Source organism: Somniosus microcephalus, chromosome 6 (assembly GCF_052327205.1).
Source record: "Somniosus microcephalus isolate GS21.2 chromosome 6, FLI_Smic_1.0, whole genome shotgun sequence".
NCBI classification, from domain to species: domain Eukaryota; kingdom Metazoa; phylum Chordata; class Chondrichthyes; order Squaliformes; family Somniosidae; genus Somniosus; species Somniosus microcephalus.
The window spans coordinates 232,914,176-232,938,011 of record NC_140992.1 but is presented as its reverse complement, the minus strand read 5'-3'; the positions used below and the strand labels follow the sequence as shown (position 1 = coordinate 232,938,011).

Here is a 23,836-nt window from a genome sequence, read left to right as displayed (position 1 = left end):
GACACCACCAATCCACCCCTAGAAACAAACAGAAACTCCTCGGCAATATCGCCTCTTTGGTCACAAGAAAAAGTAACCCTGTGCTCTGATCAAAGCTCTCCAGGAACTGCACGGTCGTTATATTAAAGGCAGGTTAGAGGCAGAGGAAATGGAGAGAGCGGTGTGTGAACTAAAGCGAGATTTGTTTTTTTTAAATAAAAAAACAAATGATCTTTGCATAATTAAAGGCGTGGGGCGCTAAACTGCTACGCGGTCAAAAAAAGCTGCAGTCTGTAGTCTATTGTGACACGGTGGCTGTAAACACTAAAGGCTGAACTGACAAAGTGTAAGCAAAGGAGTGTGTGTGTCTCCCCCCCCCCCCCCCCCCCACTGAACTGACAGCGTTTCTCTTTAAGGCTTTTCTCTCTCTCTGAAATTCCAGCACACTGCCTCACCTGTAAGCAGGCGGGAAGTTATGAAAGTCGACAGAAAACCTAAATTCCCTCAGGCTAGAAAAAATACCGCTATTGTACTTCAATAACCCATGAGAGAAGCCTCGGAATGTAAAAAAAAAGCTTTTTCACAAACACTTCTCGTCTCTCGGAACACATGCCGCTGATGTTCCACTGCAGGTCGCTGGGTTGTGTTTTTTTTATGGAGGGGAGGGGAGGGGGTGGGGGGGGGGAAGTTTGGTACAGAAGATGCTTTACCTTAAAAACCATGCACGGCCCCCTCCGTATGACTTCGCCTTTGGGCACGACAAGTTTCGTAAGATGTAATGCAAGAGGCTAAAGAGATGAATGTTAATACGATGATGTACAGTATGCTTCAACACAATACTGCACTGGGGGGGGGGGGGGGGGAGATTTACAATACGACGTCAGCGTTACGTTTCAAGCCATGTCTCTTGAAATTAATTAAACCCGTGTGCAGCCGACCCCAGGGCGGCGAGCGGCCCGGGGAAAGCCAGCCCCTTTCCCGTGCTCCTGCCGGCAGTTTCGGTCTCTATATTTTTTTGTGCTTTGAAAGGTTTGGCCACTGAGTTTTTTTTTTTCGCGAAGGGCCCCGGGGGGGTCACAGGGCGCGATCGCTGTTGAAATTCCGTGCACTCTATCATGCGCATTTGTACAGAAGTAGCAACCATCCAGCTGACAAATCACGTATACACCCGCCACTATCCCGCACACACACACAACAGTCCAAGAACCGTTAAACAATACGGCGAGCGCCGCTGCATCCTCCCACCGATTTACAACTCCCAACCTCGGCAACTACTTGGAGAAAGAAAAAAAAACACCGATCCGTTTTGTTTGCACTTGTTCAAAGACAGATAGAGAGAGAGAGAGAGAGAGAGCGATTGTCAATATTAGTGGAAAGAGCGGCTTGGCACTCCTTAATGAGCACAGTGATGTGGGGAATAAATGCACTGTATTCCGATTATTGTTCCCATGTCTCAGTTGGTCCTGTTATGTGCACGGCTGCAACAGATGGGGATATTGAAACCTGGACGGTTTTTTTTTCTCCATGGTCCTTCTCCTGCTTAAAACAGACGCTTTCCCGAAAAGTACTTGCTACTAAATGACTTTGTACCAGGACACTTCGGTCATTGCAACCCCGCTTGTTTGACTTTTAGAATGAGATGTAACACTACCAGAACTATTTTGACCTAGGGAATTAACATATATACACATATAAGTAAAATGATATCTGACCCCCCCCCCCCCCATCATTCACATGTTAAAAAGGATCGCTGCCTCCAAACGATGGCTGGAAGTATGAACAGGTGTTTCCCCGCCGACCTGTCTGTGCTTTGCCCTCAATAATGCATTTGGTGCTTCTCTGGTGAAATGCTTCCGATTTCACGATGACATTTCAGACATCCATAAGTGCCATAACGTCGCTCCGAGGCTGGTGCGTGGCTTCTAGTCAAAAGTGAGGGTCGGTCGGAGCACAAAATGGCAGGTCGCGCTGGCAGTTGCCTGTCTCAAGTTTTGACACATGGCCCACACTTGGGGCAACCTTGCTCTGATTTGGGAAGAGTCTAAACTCAGGTGCGCGGACAGACAGATCCCCGTGCAACAACGGCAGCAAGGAAGGGGAGGGGGGGCGGGCGGGGGAGGCGAAGGGATTTCATACGAGCGGTTCAACAAAGTTAAGTTGCATTAAAAAAAAATTGGTCAAAAGTTTGGCTAAGTGCCATTTTGCATTGTGAATAACTGGAATGTTCACTACTTAAAACGGCTGTTCATTTCCGAACGGGATTAATTCATTCCCACTGAGCCATTAAGAGAACAACATTGTTTTGTTGTTTAAAATTAAAACGTATCATTTCCATACGCAAGTTCTACAGCGCCATTCAATGGCTTCTCGGCTGCTTTTATTATTTTCTGCTTTTCCCCCTGACAGCCCTGCATGCAAACGTCACTGGCATGGATATTTAATTATACTGTATTTTTTAATCACGGTGGAAAAGTAGGCCCCGTTGCGCTGCATACAAAGAAACAAAAAAATAGTACAAACTGACTTTAAATCGCCGCAAATCGCGCACGGGCCCCCTCCCCAAATCTCAACAGGACCCGGCGCATCCTTCTTCCTTACCTTAATTTTAAAAGCAAAGCGTTGAAGAAACTCCTGCCCGTAAATGAAGCGTTGTAAAAGATTGTGTTCAATGAATAATGAAGCATGTCCACATGATTGACTTGATCATTTTCTTGCACTGAGGGGGAAATAGTGGCTCAACGTGTCACGTTTGTCCTTTAAGGATTGCTCTGCTAACTGTATCGCTCACATCCCGAGAAAGAGTCTTTTATTTAATCTGCCTCTTTCGGGATAAACGCGCTCATTGATACTGATCACAGAACATCACAAGACATTCCCATCTTTTAGCTTTGACTCCCCCTATCTGGTAGGTGAAATGCATTGTACCATTAAAAAGCACTCCATTGTCGTCCTGGCATAATTCACAGCAACTAGATAGGTCTTGCGGCATTTAGCTTTGATGAGCCAAAGCTCAGCCCTTGATATAATAAACGTACAAAGAATCTTCTATGATCTACCATGTTTCCCCAACGTAGCGACTGCAAACATTAACACGGAACAAGGCTGCTGTTGACCTTGAGCTCCTGTAAACACACTTATTAAAATCTAGGTCCTATCATTCTCCCTATACCCACTCTGATTGTCAGACTTGTTATTCAGACATAACACATCTTGCTTTTGATTACCTCTATGCCAGCGGCAGCTGTACCATTTTCGCTGGCTGGAAATTGATCCTTTTGCAAACTAGTGTCTTACCTTTTTTTTAAAAATAAATAAACAAAACACTATGAAAGTATTTTCTCGTCCAGATTCTGAGGTTAAATCCTCATGGACAGTGGGTCACAAGCATCAGTCACAGCTCCAGCGCTTAGGAGAAGTAATCAGCGATAAAATGACGTTGATCTCCACTGTAACCTTGTCGCGTATTTAATGTAAATAAGCCAGTTCCTTTTGCAATCGGTTGCGTACAAACATTAATGTCTTCGGGATGAGCTTTGTAGCGCTCGAAACTAACATTATACACGGACCGCATCCGAGAGGAACATTCAACCACCCCCCCAAAAAAAAATGTTTCAAATGAACATCAAAATATAATTTTCTTAATTAATCACGTAGCTACCAAGGAAATTAGCATACGGTAATTAAACTTCGAGGGGGAAAAACGTCATGGTGGGCTGTGTGCGGGAACGATCCTGGTTCATTTCAAAAGAGCCATCTCGATTTTTCTACCAGTAAACTTCTTGAATAAACTTAAGACTCAGTTAATTGCTGGTTTACTTTCTTTCAGTGTCTTGTGGGTGAATGATATGGAAGAAGTGATACAAACGGCAGATTTCCCGCAGTCTGGACGGGCTATGTTTCTATAGCGCTGAATGTAATAGCAAAAGGCTGAATAATGCAATTATGGATTCAGTGTCCCTTAGTTGACAAAAAAAAAGCTGGTGCCTCAATAGAGGCTTTGTTGTGGGATTATATAATGATTGTGCTGTAATTATGGGAAAACGTTTAGTGATAATAAAAAAAAGTATCAAAATACTCGAATGGGCATCTTGTTTTAAAGCGTGTGCTTGAATGTGACATTGGTAACATGCTAAGAACAAACACGCATGATTTTGAAGGCTTTATAATGAATAAAGGCTCGTCTGATGCGCATGATTAAAGTCAACAGACAGATCATTCAAGATGTCGAATTGCACCGTGTCATTCGAGCGTTCCTGCAGGTAAATCTGTTTCCATCTTTGAATGACTCATACAAATTAAAATCTGGATGCAAATTGCGTTCTGTGTGCGTTTTACGTCCCACAATCATATACTTTTATAAATACCGCTGACAGCAACAAAATTAAGAGGGAACTAAAAAAAAAAGAGCTAAACCAACACAAATTATTTTTGTCAAACTTCTTCATATTTCTATATTCTATAAAACTAGGAAACGCTGAAATAAGAGTTCCGTACTCCGAACATGAATGTCCACCCCAGTAACAACTTTACCTTATTTTGGAAGTTGCCGGTATTAAAGTGAGCATTGTTTGCCGATTTGTTGATTTATAGTGTGAAACAAAACCCTGATCGCTATTGAGTCAAACGCAGACTTCCAGGGTCAGGGACAACCTGTAAACGCCAGTGTACGGCCATCACACACAAAGTTGATTTCCAACTTATGCGAGGGGATAAAAACGTTACAAGGCAGGGGGAAACAAAGTCTTATTCACACATAGCACGTGGACTGTTACAACCCGTATCTTCCCACGTACTCCAAGTTCAAATGGACACATTCTGCAGAGGTGTCAGTTTCAAGAATATGACTTTCCTTTAAAAATGCTCAGACACTCCAACAATCAGCACAGACATCACATCAATAATAACACTATTTCTATTAGAACGATAACAAAAACAGTAGGAGGACCAATGGGGCATTCTTTATTCCAATTCTTCATGGCTCAACCGATTATTTTCTGTTTTCTTTTGAACTTGTTATTGTAAGTCAAGTTGCACCATGGCGATTCTTTATCAGTGACAGCATCGACAAAGAAAGTGGGATGGGAAAGCAGGTCGAAAGGAAGTTGCCATATGGACTTCAGCAAAGGCATTTTTGAACAATACTGGGAATAGATACAGCTCATTATAAGGAATAATAAATGGCGATCTAACCGTTTTAAAGAAGTTACTTTTCAAAATTAACTGGCACACGTGTGGTTAACTGTGACCAAAACCAAGCTCGTATCTCTTAAAACCGTAAAAAAAAGCTCCATTTTTAATTCTAGTGATAATGGATTACACAGAGTGAGAAGAATTTAAATTGGTAATTTAAAATAATGTAGGTCTGGGAAACGCGGGAACCATAAATCACACTTGCCATATTTTACAAATAAAGTATTTAGCAAGGTGCAAAGTGTGACGGAAGGAGTTAATGAGGAAAAAGTTTCGCACGTTTCCAGGTCAGAAGATGCGGATCGGCCGCAAATACAACATTAATGTTAAATTCGAAGTTAAAAAAAAACCTTGTTAAAAAAGGAAGACCCTGGTGGGCTTTTTAAAAATACTTGGAGCCAAATGAAACTTTGATCAAAAGGGTTATTCTGTGACATTGCAACTCTATAAAATTTCCAATCCTGCACATCTCAAGTTTCGTCCTAATTTCTCATGGAGGTACAATTACACAAACGTTAAACTGAACTCCTATCGTGATATGTGCTCACCAAAAAAAGAACTTTGGGATTTGTAAAGAGTTGAGTTTCAGCCTCCAAGATTTCCTAAAAATCTAACCTTTTATATATACTGTATTTAATACCAGGTGCAAAAGTGTGTCTTTCCAGTCCACCCAAATGCTACATGGCCAACAGATGGTCGTTTAATAACCACTGCAATCATGCAGAAATACTGGTCAATTGCACACCAGTAATAGTTAAGATCACTATCTCGAACTTCACAGACCGGAACTCTCAGTCCCTCCCGGAATGTGAAGCACTCTATACGTCACCACTGACTGAACTTTAAGTAACTGACGGATTTATTAAAGTACAAACATATATAGCAATGTCTTTGCACTAATAGCGTTACAGACTTTAGCGTAACCAATCTTCAGTCAGATAGTTTGGTATATTTATTATCGTTTGGCAATATCTTTAAATATTTTGATACACTGTACCCAATCAAGTTGACACACAATTGTAAAACAGGGATATGGAAACGTTTGTGTCTGGTACAAGACTACCCGTTGGAGGTGATCTAATACTTCCAGTGGAGCATTAACCCACAACTGGCTGAAAATGCACTACTTAATCTAAGTGCACGTGTTTGTGAAGGAGGGAACAAGCACCAATTCATCTGGCGTTTTAAATTGCAACTTTTATGAATTGTGTGCTCAGCCAGCGTAGGGATATACATGCTGGGGAATGGAACCGTGTCCATTCTGGGCACCTATCATATACTCTAGGTCAGGTGTAGAATAGTTCAGTGAAGAGCAAGGCTGCAGTTATACTGCATGTTCCAGTTTGAGACCAATACATTTGACTGTAAAGTGGTCCGTCAGATATGAGTTATACTGCACTCAGCTTTGTTACAATTTTTTAAGCACAGAAACACATATTTGTTGGTGGGGTTTATTTACATGTTATGCAAAGTAGGTTAGACATCTGTTTGAGTTTGCAGAGGAAGCAGTGGATTCTTTTAGATCAAATGGACTGAATCATCTGAGAGTACGGTACTGTAATTAGCTTCCAGTACCCTTGGCATCATCTGAGATGGCGTTCTATAACCAAACTCTGGAATGCAGGCTGGAGTTATACTGCTTTCTGTGCACTCAAACAGTTGTGAAACTTGAATGAAAGGAATTTCAAACCCCCTGCTTTAATGCACTGGAGAGCTGATTACCAGTCTGATTCCTGATTTTTACTGTTACGTTTGTGTCCTGGTGAAGCAGAAATGCATCATTGCAAAAGTAGCAGTTTTTGCTCCAAAATTGTGCACTAGGCATCCTATGAGATTGCCAATTTGGTGTCAAATTAGGGGCAATTTTGAGCTATTGTGGTTTACTTCTAAGAAATGAATTAAGACAGCCCAAGTACATTTTGTATACAGACAGTGGAGATTTTCATCCCACTAGTCTCAGAGGTGAAAAGTCAATGTCTATCCCACTGCAGCAACCAGTCTCCACACCAACCAATCTGAATGAAACATTGCTGACAAAGGCCTCGGTTGTAGCAGCAAAGAGGATGATTATCCCTTTATCTCATCGGTATTCTGAGGAGACAGCAAACAATAAAAGTTACAGCAATAGGGAATTTGTTTAATTAAGACAGAGTTTGAGTGAGTGTTTCATCGTGCAACATGTGTGTGTATCGGCATGCAAGTTATGTGCTCAAGTGCATGTGTAGGGGATTTTGGAGAATGTGATTGACAACCTTTATTAGAATAGTGCAGGCAAACAGTATAATTAGTTGCTGTCTATTCACACTATTCCATAAATGGTGTCAAACAGTACCAATGGTGTAACTGCAATATCAGATAGGTAGCATTATGGACCAGTTGTATGGCAGATTTTAGATTGATTCAGCGTGGTTTTCATATCACACCATAACCAGTACTATAACTCCTGTTTAAAGCAACTGATCTGGGGGTAAATCATTTAACAGAAGTAGTATGAGGCCACTTCGAGGGAGTAATACACTAAATATGGAAGTGCAGCCAAGCATTCCATTTCTGAAGTGTAAATAGAGAGTCATATTGAGATCTGACTCCCAATCATACAGGGAACTGGAAAATTATACCTCAGCATCTAGGGGTTTCAAACCCAAACTGCAGATCCTTAACCATAGTGTAAACATGGTCTTTAGCCATTTGGGTTCTAAGCTCTTTTTTCCTATTGCTGTCCCGGCATTCTAACATCATGCTATCAGAACATCATAGGCCGTAAAAGCTAGCTTCAGAAGAAGGAAGTGAAAACAGGTTAGGAAGAGCCTAATGTAAATTGACTCTCCAAATCTGTAGCAAACTCAAGAGAAATGCAACTTTCTGTTTGTTATGCACAGCGTAAAAGAACCCCAACACAGTTTTACCTTCACATCAGTTACAGTATGTACCCAATCTGCTGCTGCTATATTGTTTTACCTAAAATGACACCGACACCATTATCAGTAAATGTTATCAATTGCATATCCCAAGACCCCAAATATGCACACATGAGCACACAGCTTCCAAAGCAAGTATGTACATTCAGATATACACGTGTGTGCAACTGGCACAAAGTGCACTTTTTAAAATTTAAAATGAATGTGTAGTAAGTTTCCAACAGATTCCTGGGATTAATATTAGTAAAGAGTCGTCACAGGGGTCAACTATTTACTAACATTAAAAATGTAATTTTATTCTGACAGCTGTGCATGGAGCTGTGTTCAAGTATACATGCATACAGTCCTGCTTTGCCTAAGCAGACAGTGATGCCAGCAGAGCAATATAACTTTGCACTGCCCACTCTCATTGCTCTCAAAGCAAGTCAAACTGGTACCTGCAGCATAAATCTCTGACCACACTAGAATTTTCATAGAACATAAGAAATAGGAGCAGGAATAGGCCTTTTGGCCCCTCGAGCTTGCTCTGCCATTCAATAAGATCATGGCTGATCTTCTACCTCAACTCCACTTTCCTGCACTATCCCCATATCCCTTGATTCCCTTAATATCCAAAAATCTATCGATCTCTGTCTTGAATATACTCAACAACTGAGGCTCCACAGCCCTCTGGGGTAGAGAATTCCAAAGATTCATCACCCTCTGAGTGAAGAAATTTCTCCTCATCTCAGTCCTAAATGGCTGACCCCTTATTCTGAGACTGTGACCCCTGGTTCTAGACTCCCCAGCCAGGGGAAACATCCTCCCTGCATCGACCCTGTCAAGCCCTGTAAGAATTTCATATGTTTCAACAAGATCACATCTCATTATTCTAAACTCTAGCGAATATAGGCCTAGTCTATGCAGTCTCTCCTCCTAGGACAATCCCCCCATCCCAGGAATCAGTCTGGTGAACCTTTGTTGCAATCCCTCTATGGCAAGTATAACCTTCCTTTAGGTAAGGAAACCAAAACGTTACACAATACCCCAGGTGTGGTCTCACCAGGGCCCTATATAATTGCAGTAAGATGTCTTTACTCTTACACTCAAATCCTCTTGTAATAAAGGTCAACATACCATTTGCTTTCCCAATTGCTTGTTGTACCTGCATGTTAACTTTCAGTGATTCGTGTATAAGGACACCCAAATCCCTCTGAACACCAACATTTCCCAACATTTTAGATTGTCTCCTTGCTGCAGATAATAACATGCTATGGTGCTTCCCTATTAATTGCATTACATCAGGATTAGGGACATTTATATATAAATAAATGAGTTAAATAATTAAGCTATCTTCATTAAAATAAATGGGCTGACAGACCAACATTGTAATCCTTCAGAGAGAAAAAATTGCATTTCTATATTGTTTGTTATTTCTAAAGGAATGTAAGAAAATCAGCACAAAATAATAAAACACAAATAGTTTAATTTTGTATTTATATTAGCTTTTTTTCCTTTCAAAATTGTGTGTTCTTCCTCACCCATGTCTTCCAACATTACTGGTTCATGCAAGATAGTATGATGACTACTACAACCTAATAGTGATTAATCTACCTTTTATCTGCCCTGTCAGATTAGTAAGGGATTTATTTGGTGCTGATTAGATCAGGAGGGTAACTTGAAATAAATTATTGGGCTGCATTTATACTCCTACTTTTAATGTTGCAGCAAAGTGGCTTTGGATGCACATTGCTACAAAAGTGGCAGCAGAACTTCAGAGTCAGGTGGCAATCTAAACCAAATGGTGTGGGTGCTTCACAGGGAGGTTTATTCACATCACATGGATTTGTCATTGAGTAGTTTGAAACCAGGTTTAAACATTGGTCAGGCAATCCAGTGGATCTCTCTTTGGTACTTTACGAACTTACTCCAGTGACTTTTTAATAAAGAACAGTCCTAATATTAAAGCATGGCCCCTGGGGGAAAAGGACACTGCAAATGCAAGCACAGTATAATTCACAGCAAGGGCATCCAGCTGTATGACACAGGTCTTTCCAGCTGTGCTTCTCTGCAGTGATAGTTTAGTATAGCTATCATCCAAATTAACAGATGGGAATAAACCTACAAGGTCAAAATCATATAAAAGTAAACTGTTGAAGGACTTAAACATACACAATTAAATAGATTATATTTCCTCAGAAAATAATAAGAAAAATCTCGCCTTTAATTTCTTATGCAGTTAAGCAGGTTATGTGAGTAAGCATCAGACAATAAGGTAGGAGGTAAAGTATAACATAATCTGTCCAAAACTAATAACACAAGAACATAAGAAATAGAAGCAAGAGTAGGCCAGTCAGGCCTGCACCACCATTCAATAAAATCATGGCTGATCTTCTACCTCAATTCCACCTTCCTGCACTATCCCCATATCCCTTGATTCCCTTAGTATCCAAAAATCTATCAAACTCGGTCTTGAATATACTCAATGTCTGAGCCTCCACAGCCCTCTGGGGTAGAGAATTCCAAAAGATTTGCCCTCTGAGTGAAGAAATTTCTCCCCACCTCAGTCCTAAATGGCCGACCCTTTATTCAGAGACTATGACCCATAGTTCTTGACTCCCTAGCCAGGGGAAACATCCTCCCATCCATAACATCCATAAACTGCTAAGGAAGCAACAACTTTATTAGACCAATTTAGGTAATGTTACCATTCTGATTCATGGATGACATAATCAGCTGTTAAACCCTGTAATGAACATTACTACTACACAGTTTCCAACTGTCACTTTTGGTCTCTTAACAGCACTTGGTCTTTGCAGTACAGTTCTGAGGATATGTTACCAATTCTATTTTTATTTCAGAATTTAATTTGGCATATCACATGAGCTATGGAGCACATTATAAGGCTGTAATTCAATCAAGAGGTTTTACTGTTGCTCAAAAACACACACTATACTTTCTGCAGTTTATAGTATCACCTAAATGCTTGAGTTGTCCTCTGCAGCATCTATATATTTATCATCTGATTGCATTTTTACCAGTCAGTAAAAATTGTAACCAACTGGTATTGCAAATATGACTATTATAGTAAGGATCTTTTATTGCAACAATCTTTCAATCATTTTCTGTCATTTCTCATCACACAAAGTAAGGGCTTGCTGCATCAGTCTGCAGATCTGCAGCCACATCAGACAATACTTCTTATTTACTTAAGTTGATAATATCATGCTGTTGAGCAGGATGAAATTGTAATGTAAAACAATGAATTTTAAACATTGCGTGAGTTTTGTCCCCTATAGCACCCAAATCATTGGAGATTAAATTTGTATTATTAAGTAATTTATGATATTATTGGGTCCAGCTCAGCCTTGGGTTCAAATTCCTGTAAAACATATATGTGGTACTCATTTACATTAAAGGGCTGGCATTAAGCAAGTTAGCATTCTATAATTGACACCAACAGAATATACAAGAAATTGCCCTTTGCCCCATGGTTCCTCGCTGATCTGTTCACCTGCCGCCATTTAGCTCAGGTACAGTTTAAAGCAGTTTATTGAAATTTTCAACAGGATGTATTACAAAACTGCCTGCTATTACACATGTTGCATGTATACAAGAAAGTGTCTATAAACATATAAGCACAAATGTATATGTAAATTAGCTGCAGGAGATTTACAGTGAGCTCTTACCAAAAATTAAGTGCAAAAACTAATGATCAGATTCAATAACATTAAAATAATATATTTAAAAATGTAACACAGAATTTAAATAAGCAACTTAGATTGTGCAATCTATTAAAACTGCTTAGTACATACAGCTTACCCCCTATACAATTTATCCAACAAAGGCCTATGTGAATGTTTAATTAATTGTATTAGTGTGGGTAAACTATCCCACTACACATAACTAGAAAAGGGAAAGCTATTTTCTCAGTCCTTGTTTATCCCACAGTAAGCAATGACTGGGACTGTATGTCCTAATCTTGTGTCACTGTCTTGGTATTTTGCCTGAGGACTTGAGATGGCAGATATTCAGGTACCAAATTATAAAAGCAATATGATTCATAATTAATCTTTAACATTTCTATCTATTTGCAAATTTAGAATTTGGTTATAACAATATACAGTAATGAAAAGAAAAATCAACCATAAATACAATGTTACAATTGTGGTTGTAAAGTTTTACAATTTGTTTTGTTACTGATTCATTACCTGACCCCTGGCAGCAGCATCAGACATAAAATAAGGCAAAAAGGGAAATTACTTCAAAGATAATGCATTATTCAGTGATTAACATTGTCTAATGTGTCCCAGTGTGAACAACTTTTGTAAGATTATTTTAGCAAATTTTAATGAATATTATTTAAATCTTAATACATCATCCAGTTGAATTCCCAAGTATTTATCAGGTTTCTTTTTCCAACTGACTGCTATCCATCCTCACACTAAATTTGGTTTAATTGACATTTTGGTTTTCTGAGTGGTTCAAACAGCACTGCCTGCAAATGTTGCACTTCTAGTTCGATGATTTGTATTCAGTCACAAGACACAGAAGGGAAATACACTATTATCTACGGGTTATTAAGTCATCAACATAATAAAAATAACTGATCTAATGTAGATCTCTGTCTATATTCCAACATTCAGTTCTTCTAGCATAGACAACATTTCTGCCAGTTTAATCATTTCTTTCCAGTTTGATCATTGTTACTGAAACCAATTTACAATATTAGTAAGATTGAATGAATCAATCTGTTATGCAAAAAGGTAAGACTGACAATGGCAGATGATTTTTTTTAACACAGACTAAGAACACAATACTCCATCCAAGAAAATCCGCAATCTTAACAATGTAGAATACTGCTGTAGCGTACTTCCAGTGCAAAGTACTATTTCAGTATCAGTAGACATGTTTTGGTGAACACGCCTACCAGTTGGATGACATTTTCATCTTAAATTCGTTCTTCACAGCTTTGTGGAGTCCCACGTTTTAGCTCAGTCACCAGATAACAGATAACAGCGAGTTGACACCAACATTGGGCTCTGTCACTAAGCAGCTCCACTGAATCAGTTGGGATTGGTATCTGATTCGGTCCTAAATGCTTATCAGCAGCCATCAGTCATTTTGAAATTCAGTCCTGGCCAAGTGCTGCCGTGGGATACTTATAAAACAGTAATTCAATCAAGGGGGTTCTGATGTTATAATAAATCGTAAGATCAAAGGAAGAGCCGTTTATACAGTCATCAGAACCCCTGAGATCTAATTACAACGGTTCAACTTTATTTTCTGCAGCAGTTAACTGCTTTCTATCCCATGTTGTGCATATTATGACTCACTTGCCTCTATATGGTCCAAAACGTGTTCTGATACCACCCAGTCCAACAAATAGATAACAATACCCAGTTAAAATTATAACTAGTCACGTCAAATAGTATCTCCACTTCCTTGGTAAAATGAGGAAATAGTGGATCTATTTAAAATATTGTTTAAATCAGACCTTTACCTTGATTAGATTAATAGATATATCAATAGAGTTAATATTCTCGTGTGATAAGAATTCATAACGATTACCACCATCTGTCTGAAATAGTGTACAAAGTCAACCATTCAAAGTTGTCTTAACTGTTACTTCAGGTAACTAGTTTTTGGCACCACATTAATTTTATTACAGTGTAAAAGGATTGCATTATGCAATGAATTATACTACCGATAGTCATAATCTGTGACTTTTTCTCTATTTCCTGAAGTTAACCGCGAGTCATATTACATTAAATAGATTGGTTAAAGCGAACGCACGTTAAACGTCTCAGATCCAATACTACCTGAACAACTAAGCCCGATCATTTCACTATTCTGATAGCATCAGTTTTAGAATCGAAAAGACTATGGTGCCAAACCTGTCAGCGCCAGCGCCTTAATGGAAATGAAATAGTACGGAGGCAATGAGTGTGTTGTCAACCCTTTATAATCTATCAATTCATCTAGATTTATCTGCACAGAAGCAAGTCCAGTTACAACGAACAAGACACCTTTTAACTGTATGAACGAGTTCTCCCAGTAATGAGCGAGTCGCTCTATGAACCCATGGGAAGTGCAAGAACCTAGAACCGAGCTGTCAATAAGTCGTTAGTTGCATTTCCAAATAATGAAGTCAACGTTTAAGAAACTTGTTTTCTGCAAAAGTATTCGGAATTGGACATCCGAATGAGAAAATCCCGAGGAAACGTTGGGAATCGAAGTACTACAGTGGGGAGCGAAATCATGTAGGAATTATTCAACCAGCGTGAAGTTCAAATGATTCAACTTGATACCTATCATCACATTCGGACGGAAGACACTGCATTTTATGACATTATTCTGCTTTTAATTTGAACACGTGATACATTTGCTTGTTTTCAGTTTTCTCTCCTGAAGGCATTGATTGATTTTTTGGAGTAACGTTCCAGTCACCTGCCCTCCGTCAGCACGTGTGAGCCCTGACCGTCAACGGGAGGGTAGTAATGGAAGACCAATGCGGACCTCCTGGTGCAGCCACACCCAGCACTTCCCAACACAGGTCATTGGACAACAACCAGAAGGAGCTGATTTTTTTCTCTGCCTAGCACAGAGGTGCTGAGACCAACTGTAACCCCCACCCCCCGCCCCCCGCTATTCAGTGGTGAAAAGCATCAGTTTTACCTGGATGTAATACAGGTCTCTTCCACTTGAAACTGGTCCATCGCTCCACAAAACACAAGAGTTCCAAAGAATTTCTCAAGCTCCAAATATGTATGTGTATTTTCAAAAAGTTCACCATATTGCACAGATAATTGCCGAACAAACATTTGTGATTGTGAATCTGTAATATATGCAAGATATATTTTATTTCCTCATGGCCAACTATAGATAGCCTTTGTAAACTTGCAGTGTCTTTAAGGTCATAACCACCATTAAGAAATATTCCAATTTGTCTTTCTTGGATCCAGAGTGGATGGCCTCACTCCCCCTCCCCCATTGAACTCCATCTGCCATAGTGTTGCCCATTCACTCAGTTTTTCTATGTCCCTTTGTAACTTCCTGCTGTCAATCTACACAAATAACTGAACCTCCTAATTTAGTGCCATCCTGACTCTCTGAGGGGAATTTTAACCTAAAAAAAGGGTGGGTTTGGAGTGTGGGGATAGTTAAATTGTTAAAAATCAGAATCCCAACCTGAACCTGCCTTCAACCTGCCCACTTCCTGTTTTAACGGGGGCGGGCGGGAGCAGGCAGCCAACCCACTGCGAGGAGGCGGGAGGTCAATTTTTTAATGAGGCTGGAAGCCTCTTTAACCTCCACACACCTCGTAAAACCCGGCAGTTACAGCAAGGCGAGGACTGCTGCGTCCAGGCGCGAAGTGCCTTTATACCTACGATCGGAGACCCCCTCATGAGGCCTCCGACTGCCTTCCCGGACCCCCTCCCACCAATGATCGGGAGGCCAGCCTCGATCCTCCACAGGCCCCGATCATCCTTGTCCCCCACCCCCAATCCTCCAGAGGCCCTGATCTTCCTTGTCCCCTGCCAACCCTATGGAGACCTCGATCTTCCTTGCCCCTCCCCCACCCCCAATCCTCCGGATGCCCTGATCTTCCTTGTCCCCCACAGATCCTCCGGAGGCCAGCACTGGCCCCCACCCAATCCCTCCCTCCTCTGTGCGGCCTAGTGCCGCAGGCCTACCCGCCCAGAGCCAGCCAGTCTCTTCATCTGGCTGGCTGCGAGTGGGAAACAGAGGCTTCAGATGCAAATCAGGCCCCGCCGTTAAAGTTGGCAGGGCCTGCTGGAAACCCGTTGTCCCAGGTGTCCCGCCCGCATCAGAGCCCCTCCTGCTCCCAACTTGCCTTCCCCATGAAAATCCGACCCTCTGTTTCTTCATCCAAGTCATTAATATGTAGGACGAAAAGCTGAAGCTGGTACAGATCCTTGGACAACACCACTTGTCACATCCTGCCTTTCAGGGAACATTCCTTTTATCTCTACTCTGTGTCTCCTACCTCCCAACCAATTACCAATCTATCCCACAAGGTTACCTACAATTCTGTCTGCTTTCATTTTTGCTAATAATCTGTTGCACAGAACCTTATCAAATACCTTCTGGAAGTTCATATAGACAATATTCATAGACATTCCCCTATCCATCATGCTAGTGACATTAAAAATTAAATTAGATTAACCAGACATGACCTAGCCTTCACAAATCCTTGCTGATTCCCTTTGACCTGCTCATACTTATCCAAGTGCTCAGTTACTCTGGCCAGGATTTTGTCACCTCGGCGGGTCCATAGTGGGCAATGTCGGTGATGGGCCCCGACCCCGCTGCTGGCTCCATCCCACTCTGTGAAGTTAATTTCCATTAATAGGGTTTGTTAAGCCTGTCCAGCGCGGTTCCTGGCTTATTAGAGGAAGCGGGTCTGTTGACGTCATTTGATGACACATCATTAGCCGGTTTCCTTAGAGGGACCATGTCCAAATATATTTTGACATTTGTGCTGTCAGTGTTCTACAGCATTGAAGTGCTGAAAACACTGACAATGACTGCACAAGGCACAGGTGGCACCCAGGCTCTCCCATGACTGCCTCCATATGCATGCAGGGAGGTCCTCTTCCCTTCCAATAGGTGGAAGACACTTCCCCAGGAGATCAACACATCACATCCCCATCTCACTAGCCACCCCTCACATTCACCCTCATCCTAGTGCAATCATACCAACTAACAACACACAAGGGTAGGCACTTGGGTGTTTTAGCCAATGTTCATATAAAGTTTCTGTTACTGTGCTGTCAAACATTTTTTGAAACCTTTATTTTCAACACTTTGCGTTCTTGAACAGATTTGTGTGCACCTTTGCAAGTGGCTTAGTGAGTTGCAGTGAATGGTGAGACATAACGGTACCCCCCGCAATGGTGATGAGTGTGAAAGGAATGTCTTGAGCATTGTAGGGATGCTGTATGTTGTTGGTGTGGGGTGGTGCCAAACTGGTGCATCATGTGGCAGCCAGTGTACAGCATCAAGTAAAGTAAATCTGGCCATGCTGAGGTCATCCTTGGCCTCCCGGGCAGCAATGTGGTTGGGTGCTGATGCCCTGTGTCCTGTGCAGCATCAGTTGATTGCGGAGAAGGTTGGTGTTGTTGGTGCTGCTGGTGTGCTTGGTGATGTTGGTGTTGGGGCTGATCGTGGAGGGAATCTAAGGACCAAGGTGAGAGAGTATAAAGGGCACCCATGTTGATGGAATAGATGTCAGGTGAAGTAAAGATGACAGAAGCATTCTGTCAATGGTGAGAGAGTTCTTCCAATGAGGTGAGAGTGGATGGAGAGTGGAAAGTGGAAATCCTGCAGAATGTTTGCTGGAAATAGAGTGAGAAAAGGTTTCTGTTTGAGGAAAGCGATGATCAGTCAGGTGGGAGCATTTACTGTACATTTGAAGCTGTCAAGTAATCAGCTAGAGCAATGGCCACTGAACTCATGCCTCAGTTTGACAGCCGCGGTCTGTGCACAGCGGGGATCCCGTGGTCATGAAGTTAAAGACAAAAGGTAAGTGAAGAAAGGCTGTTAAGCATCTGGCAACTAGATGCTAATCATTTTAATTATGTCCCCCGCTGCTGCTTTCGGGTCTGCTCAGCGTTGACAGACCCGACATTGGGAAAGGCTCGTGGCGGTGGGTTCACAGCGGGATCCCAACCCACTGTGAAATAAACTACTTTCCCACCTGACCCACCACCGATCGCACCCGCTGACCCCCTGGAAAATTCCGGCCTCTGTCTCTGATAGATTCCAGTAACTTCTCCACAGCTGATGTTAGACTGATGAGTCTGTAGTTATCTGGTTTCTCCCTTCCTTCCTTCTTAAATAATGGAGTCACATTTTAAATTTCCCAATCCATAAGAACATAAGAACATAAGAAACAGGAGCAGGAGTAGGCCAATCGACCCCTCGAGCCTGCTCTGCCATTCAATAAGATCATGGCTGATCCAATCTTGGCCTCAACACCACTTTCCCGCTCTCTCCCCATACCCCTTGACTCCCTTGTAGTTCAAATGTTTGTCAATCTCCGCCTTGAATATATTCAATGACTCCACCTCCACAGCTCTCTGGGTAGAGAATTCCAAAGATTCATGACCCTCTGAGAGAAGAAATTCCTCCTCATCTCTGTCTTAAATGGGTGACCCTTTATTCTGCAACTATGCCCCCTAGTTCCAGATACTCCAACTAGGGGAAACATCCTCTCAGCATCCACCCTGTCAATCCCTGTCAGAATCTTATATGTTTCAATAAGATCACCTCTCATTCTTCTAAATTCCAATGAGTATAGGCCCAACCAGCTCAACCTTTCGTCATACATCAACCCCTTCATCCCAGGAATCAACCTAGTGAACCTTCTCTGCACTGCCTCCAAAGCAAGTATATCCTTCCTTAAATATGGAGACCAAAACTGTACACAGTACTCCAGGTGCAGTCTCACTAGCACCCTGTAAAGTTGCATCAAAACTTCTCTACTTTTCTACTCCATACCCCTTGCAATAAAGGCCAACATTCCATTAGCCTTCCTAATTACTTGCAGTACCTGCATGCTAACTTTTTGTGTTTCATGTACTAGGACCCCCAGATCCCTTTGTACCGCAGCATTCTGTAGCCTCAGTCCATTTAAGCAATAATTTGCTTTTTCATTCTTCCTTCAAAAGTGGGTAACCTCACATTCAAAGCTGTAGGGGGTGGCCTGTGGTGGTGGTCCGTGCGCCCAGTCAATTATGTCTCTGACTGTTTTGTGAGCGGTTCGAATCGCTCCCACACCCCTGGGTTCTAGACACCGGACTTAGGTACAAGGCGGCGGTACAGAGAAGACTCGAGTAGACAGGTGGTTGGATGTAAACAAAAACCAAGATTTTATTGAAGAGGAAAACTGATACAATCTTATGGAAAATTACTAGTGTACACTACTACAGGCAAAAATACAAAAGAATAACTATACTTATACAGGGAATGTGGAACACACGGCACATCGAGGGAAAACAACTATCTTAACAATCCCCTTACCCTTATCCCACCCACTATACCTAACTAGATTAAGCTATGAGGGGTCAGAACTTCATGCTCACCAATCAAAAGGGTTTCTTGGACTCAAAACAGCGGTGGGGTTCGGGGTTCGCTCTTGGTGCTCTCTGGAGCCTGCCGTCGTCACGTGGTCTCCGGGCGCTGCAAGGGCATTGTCCAGGTTCGAGTACGCCAAATTTAAAGTCTCTGTTTGGGTACTTTACCTTGCAGGGATGATTCTTCATCGCCAGCCGACAGTTTGAGTTGGTGTGCAGATATTCGCAGGTCGGCTGAGGCTGAAGGCCCGATAATTCGAAGCCTCCCCTCAGTTCATCTCCTCAGTTGGTCTTCTTCAGTCAGTCTTCATCAGGTGGCCTTCCCTCCAGTGGTCTTCCCTCCTCGCATCCCGCCTCGCCTGGCCTGAATTGTCCATGTCAGCCCGATGCAGTGCCGGGGCGATTTTTCAGATGGAGTGGCAAAAGGCACAGGCAAAGGCCAGGGGGTAAGCGTGGGATGGGGAAAGAGCGACAGCCACGAGGGCGAGGGGCCGAAGAGCAGAGAGAGAAGAGAAGAGAGCGATTGCTACCCGGGGGCCTTCAATTATACTGCTTTCGAAAACCCTTATCTGCGCGCCAAATCAGGTTAGTTCTTTGTCTTAATCTTGGCGGGCTATTTTAAATAATGGTAGCAATCCATACTAACTGCTTTTAGATGGCCGGTAATCACATCTACCGGCCCAATAATCGACTTGTATTGTCATGAATGTTCCTTGATGGGCCTGTCCACCCTCGATGGCTCTCTTAATCTGTTTCCGATTATATATGTAGACTGCTTGATGGCCTTAACTATAGGCCTAAACTGAATTTAGATTGGTCTCCAATTCGGTCTAATACATAATTCAGAGTCCTGTCTGGTTTCAAAATACAAAGTCTCTCTTCACAGAAAACTGCAGCTTGGGTTTCAATCCACAAGCTGTCTGCGTTGCAGAGTCCATTTTAAAATCCCACAGGCTTTCTGCCACGAGGCACGGATGCCATCTTGGGTACCCTTTTTGATTTAAAATGTCCACGCAGGGTCCCGTTTATTAATAACAGCCTTCGGGGAAATGCAGAAATTTTGCAAATCTTACACTCCCCCCCTGTGATACTAAAACTTGCTTGAAGTATCATACTTTTAAGGTGAGCAAAATTTTTCTGACCCTCCATAGTCAACCTTCCCCTGTAATTACCTATCTAATATACCCACGACACATGCACTTCCCATTCCGCGAAAATGTAGTGTACATCCGCATACATAGAGTAAAATTACAGACTTTACACACACATCCAAGCATGGAGGGGGTCCAACACCCCTGCACCACTTGGTACACACATCTTTATTAAACCGCGTCGCAAAAAAACAACAAAAGAAAAAACCTTTATTAAAAATAACAAACACAAAGAAACAACAATCCTTTACTTATAATACAGGGGAAAGACTTAAACCGGTGTATCTCCCTCCACCTTTACATAGTGTTCCTTCCAAATTCTCTGGTTTCGGAATTCTGACCACCGACCTTTTCCCTTACACTGGATACAAACTAAATACAACACTATCCCTAACTGACAAACCACGAGAATGTGGGAAGCCAGTCTGATCCACGAAGGGACCTCTATATTATTGAAAATGTTCCATCAGGGTGGAGACACTATATCCAATATCTTAGTCCCTATCTCTACTGTTTTCCGTTCGAGTGTGTAAAAATGTTTCTGCGAAACTATAACGGCTTTGTGTATTTTGGTAAGGTGTTCAGGGAGAGGGGGAATTTCGTAGCCAAAGTGCGCTACGTACTTCTGCAAATCCGTAAAATTCTCCTTCACAGTGAGGTGAACAGTGGAGGGTTCAGGAATGGGGACAATTCGCTCCTGGGCCACTTGAACTTCTGCCTCGGGTTTAAAACAGAAACTGCTGTCACTAACTGGACACCAGCTATGCTGTCCATGCTGGTAGTGGGACGCGCCGGTGGTGACACAATATGTCCCACCCTCTATATATGCTACCTGCGGGGGAGCATGGCCTTGTGCCATTGCCTCCATGGTACAATTTATGGGCTTCGCGTCAGCAGCTCTGAACCCAAACTGCAGTTTTGAAAAGGCATTCAAGTGCTGGGGACACAGGATTATGTGTGCTCCCCGGCTCCGGCACCCTGAGAGGTCAGTACCTGTCATAGCGTGCTCCCACTTAATGACGTAAAGCGGGACCGCTGTGAGATGAATGTGTGCACCCCCTTGAATGATTCCAATGTTCTCAACCCTGTATACCAGTGCGGGTCGGGCTGTCCTACCCATGACCGGCATCCTAACTATTACCCCCTGATTGTGTGGTTGGACCGCCCACAATCCACGGGGACTGGATAGGCTTCGGAGGCTAGCCGGAGTTGGCATGGACTCAATGCATTCTCAAAAGGGTGGAGGGCTGCGAGGTGCTTGTTGCTAATCCAGGAGGGGACCAAGCATTGTTTTAAATCCTCCAGATTACTGCGGCCCTCGCCCAGTAACCACGCCCCGTATAACACGCACACCTCATTCTGCGCAGCCTGAGCATTCCTGTTCTCCCTTATGAGAGCATTTACTGTCTTTGCGTGTTTTTCCAACTTGGCTATGATCTCTTTTAAATGGACTGTCATGGCCTGGTCCTCATGCAACTCTGAGCCCACTACCTTGTTCTCATCCAGTAATATCCTTTTTAACTGTGTTTTTAAACCGTTTATCTGGGTCTGCAGCTCTATGTCATCCAAGCTGTTGATGACAGAGGACCCAGTATTAAACGCTGTAAAAACATCATTCCATACACCCCTTCTTTGCCTCCCTGTGTTACCCAAAAATTCTCAGAGTGTGGTGTAGAGTTTGGTCTTGTCCACGTGGGCAAAATCAAACTCGTAAAACTTCTTGAACATGTCTTTTAATAGGGCCTGGTACAGCTGCTCTGTTTCCTTGGGGCACCACTCCGGCAAATGTACCTCGGTGAGATTTAAAATCACGGAGGCCAACGCATAGTGAACCCCCTGGTACAGCATCTGATCGGTGGGGACTAATACCAACCCATTCCCTGGTCCCTTGGTGGCGGTGGGGCAACCTTCCCTGGGTAACCTCGCCACCTGCGCCGTGGGCAGGGGCTTACGGGGGCGGGTTACCAGCTCAGTGGCATTGACTGGGATCGGAGAGTATGAGACTGCGCACGCCTTCAGGCTGGTATCCCACTTCATCCCCTCCCCGGCGTCTTGCCACTGTCGGTGGAAAAAGATGGATATGCCTGCGGGGCAGACCTTCTCTGACCCCCACATACAGATGTAAATCCCTTGATCCGGTTCCCACCACTTGTCCCAACACACGCTCAGTCCTCCATGAGTCCCGGTAATCGTCCGATGGGTGTTGTTTCCCAACCGTTCCCACTCGACTTCGGGGTTCCTCATGTCCTTGCTCAACTTCCTGAGCCACCACCACCTATCCAGTGGAATGTGTCCTTTACACGTCTAACATATTCGCTTTCTAACGGTGACACTGACCCTCGTGGTAATGACTCATACCCTGGGGCACAGGAGGGAGGCTTCCCCGTACTTGAATCCGGTTTGGCTGGAGTACTGAGACGAATTGGACCCCAGCCATCCTGGCCACCTTCCCTCGTGGAAGTAAACGGCGGTCTCCTCCGCATCCCGTTCACCGCTCCCATCGATCGCCAGGGACGCCTTGTCTCCCGAACACCCGTAGATGTGGGAGTGCTGGACGTCGCCCCTCCTCTCCACACTCATCCCGATCAGGGCGAATAGGATCACGATCCATTCCATTCCGAAAATCTTTCTGCAAAAGATGTAAAAAAACATGCAGCCAGGTCCCCAAGAGATTCTCTGGCTTGGTGAAGCATGGTCGGGTCCCACAACCTCGACCCAAAGATACACTCTTAACAGATTACTTAACTTAAAACTACCCATCACCGTATTTAACTTAAATTATAAACATCCAAACTTAAACTAAATAATTAAACTTTACTTAAACTAAAACGTAAACTAAGACTATATACATCTGCCGCCCGTCTCCGGGCGGCCAAGCTAATCCCTGGTCGGACTGCGGCTCGCCGCTACCCCCGGCGCGACCGCACCGTCCTTGACTGTAGGTCCCTCGCAGCCCGTGGCTGCTGGCTGAGGGCCTGTGTCCTTGGACCTCTCCCTGACTTGAGGGGCGACCCTTGGTAACTGGAGGGCTGGTGACCATGGCTTTCTCGGCTGGGGCGTCAGTGGGGACCTTCTGGGGGCTTTGACAGGTGGGGCTTTCTTGGCCGCTGGGCCTTTAACCCGAACCGCTGCTCCCTCAGGCTTGACCCCTCCCGAACCTGGGCTGGGGGCAGGTAACTTTTCGCAGCCTGCTGCTGCGAGCTGAGAGTTTCCGCCCCCAGGTCCCATGGCTGGGTCCGGGGCGTGGTTTTCGACCTCAGGTCCCTCCCTCTCTACACCTGGTTGAGGGGCGGGGTTTTCGCCCTCAGGTCCCTCCCCATCGTCTGGATCTCAGAAGAGTGGGGGAGTGCCCCAATCGATGGGCGGGATGGTCCCTCCCTTCAAGCAAGCCACAGCGCCTGCCTGTGCAGTCTGTGAACTCGCTCCTGCTGCAGGCTAAGGATCTTTACCCACCTGGCTGCTTTCCCCTTTCAGGTGTAAAAAGCTTGCACTGGTTAATATAACCAGCAGCCTGTTT

General features: G+C 43.4%; 1 protein-coding gene across 11 annotated transcripts in view; it reads right to left on the bottom strand.

Annotated features, from left to right (window-relative positions):
* znf536 (zinc finger protein 536) overlaps nt 1–3,572 on the bottom strand; it is a 417,096-nt gene extending 413,524 nt beyond the window's left edge. For 7 of the 11 annotated variants that reach the window (XM_085991556.1, XM_085991552.1, XM_085991560.1 and 4 more), the window contains exon 1: nt 2,578–3,247. The gene's annotated coding sequence lies outside the window, so the exon portion shown is untranslated. Of the gene's footprint in view, nt 1–689; nt 813–2,577; nt 3,249–3,273 lie in introns of those variants that run through there. The other 4 variants (XM_085991562.1, XM_085991559.1, XM_085991555.1 and 1 more) reach the window with 3 other exon arrangements.
* Nucleotides 3,573–23,836: the final 20,264 nt, after the last annotated feature.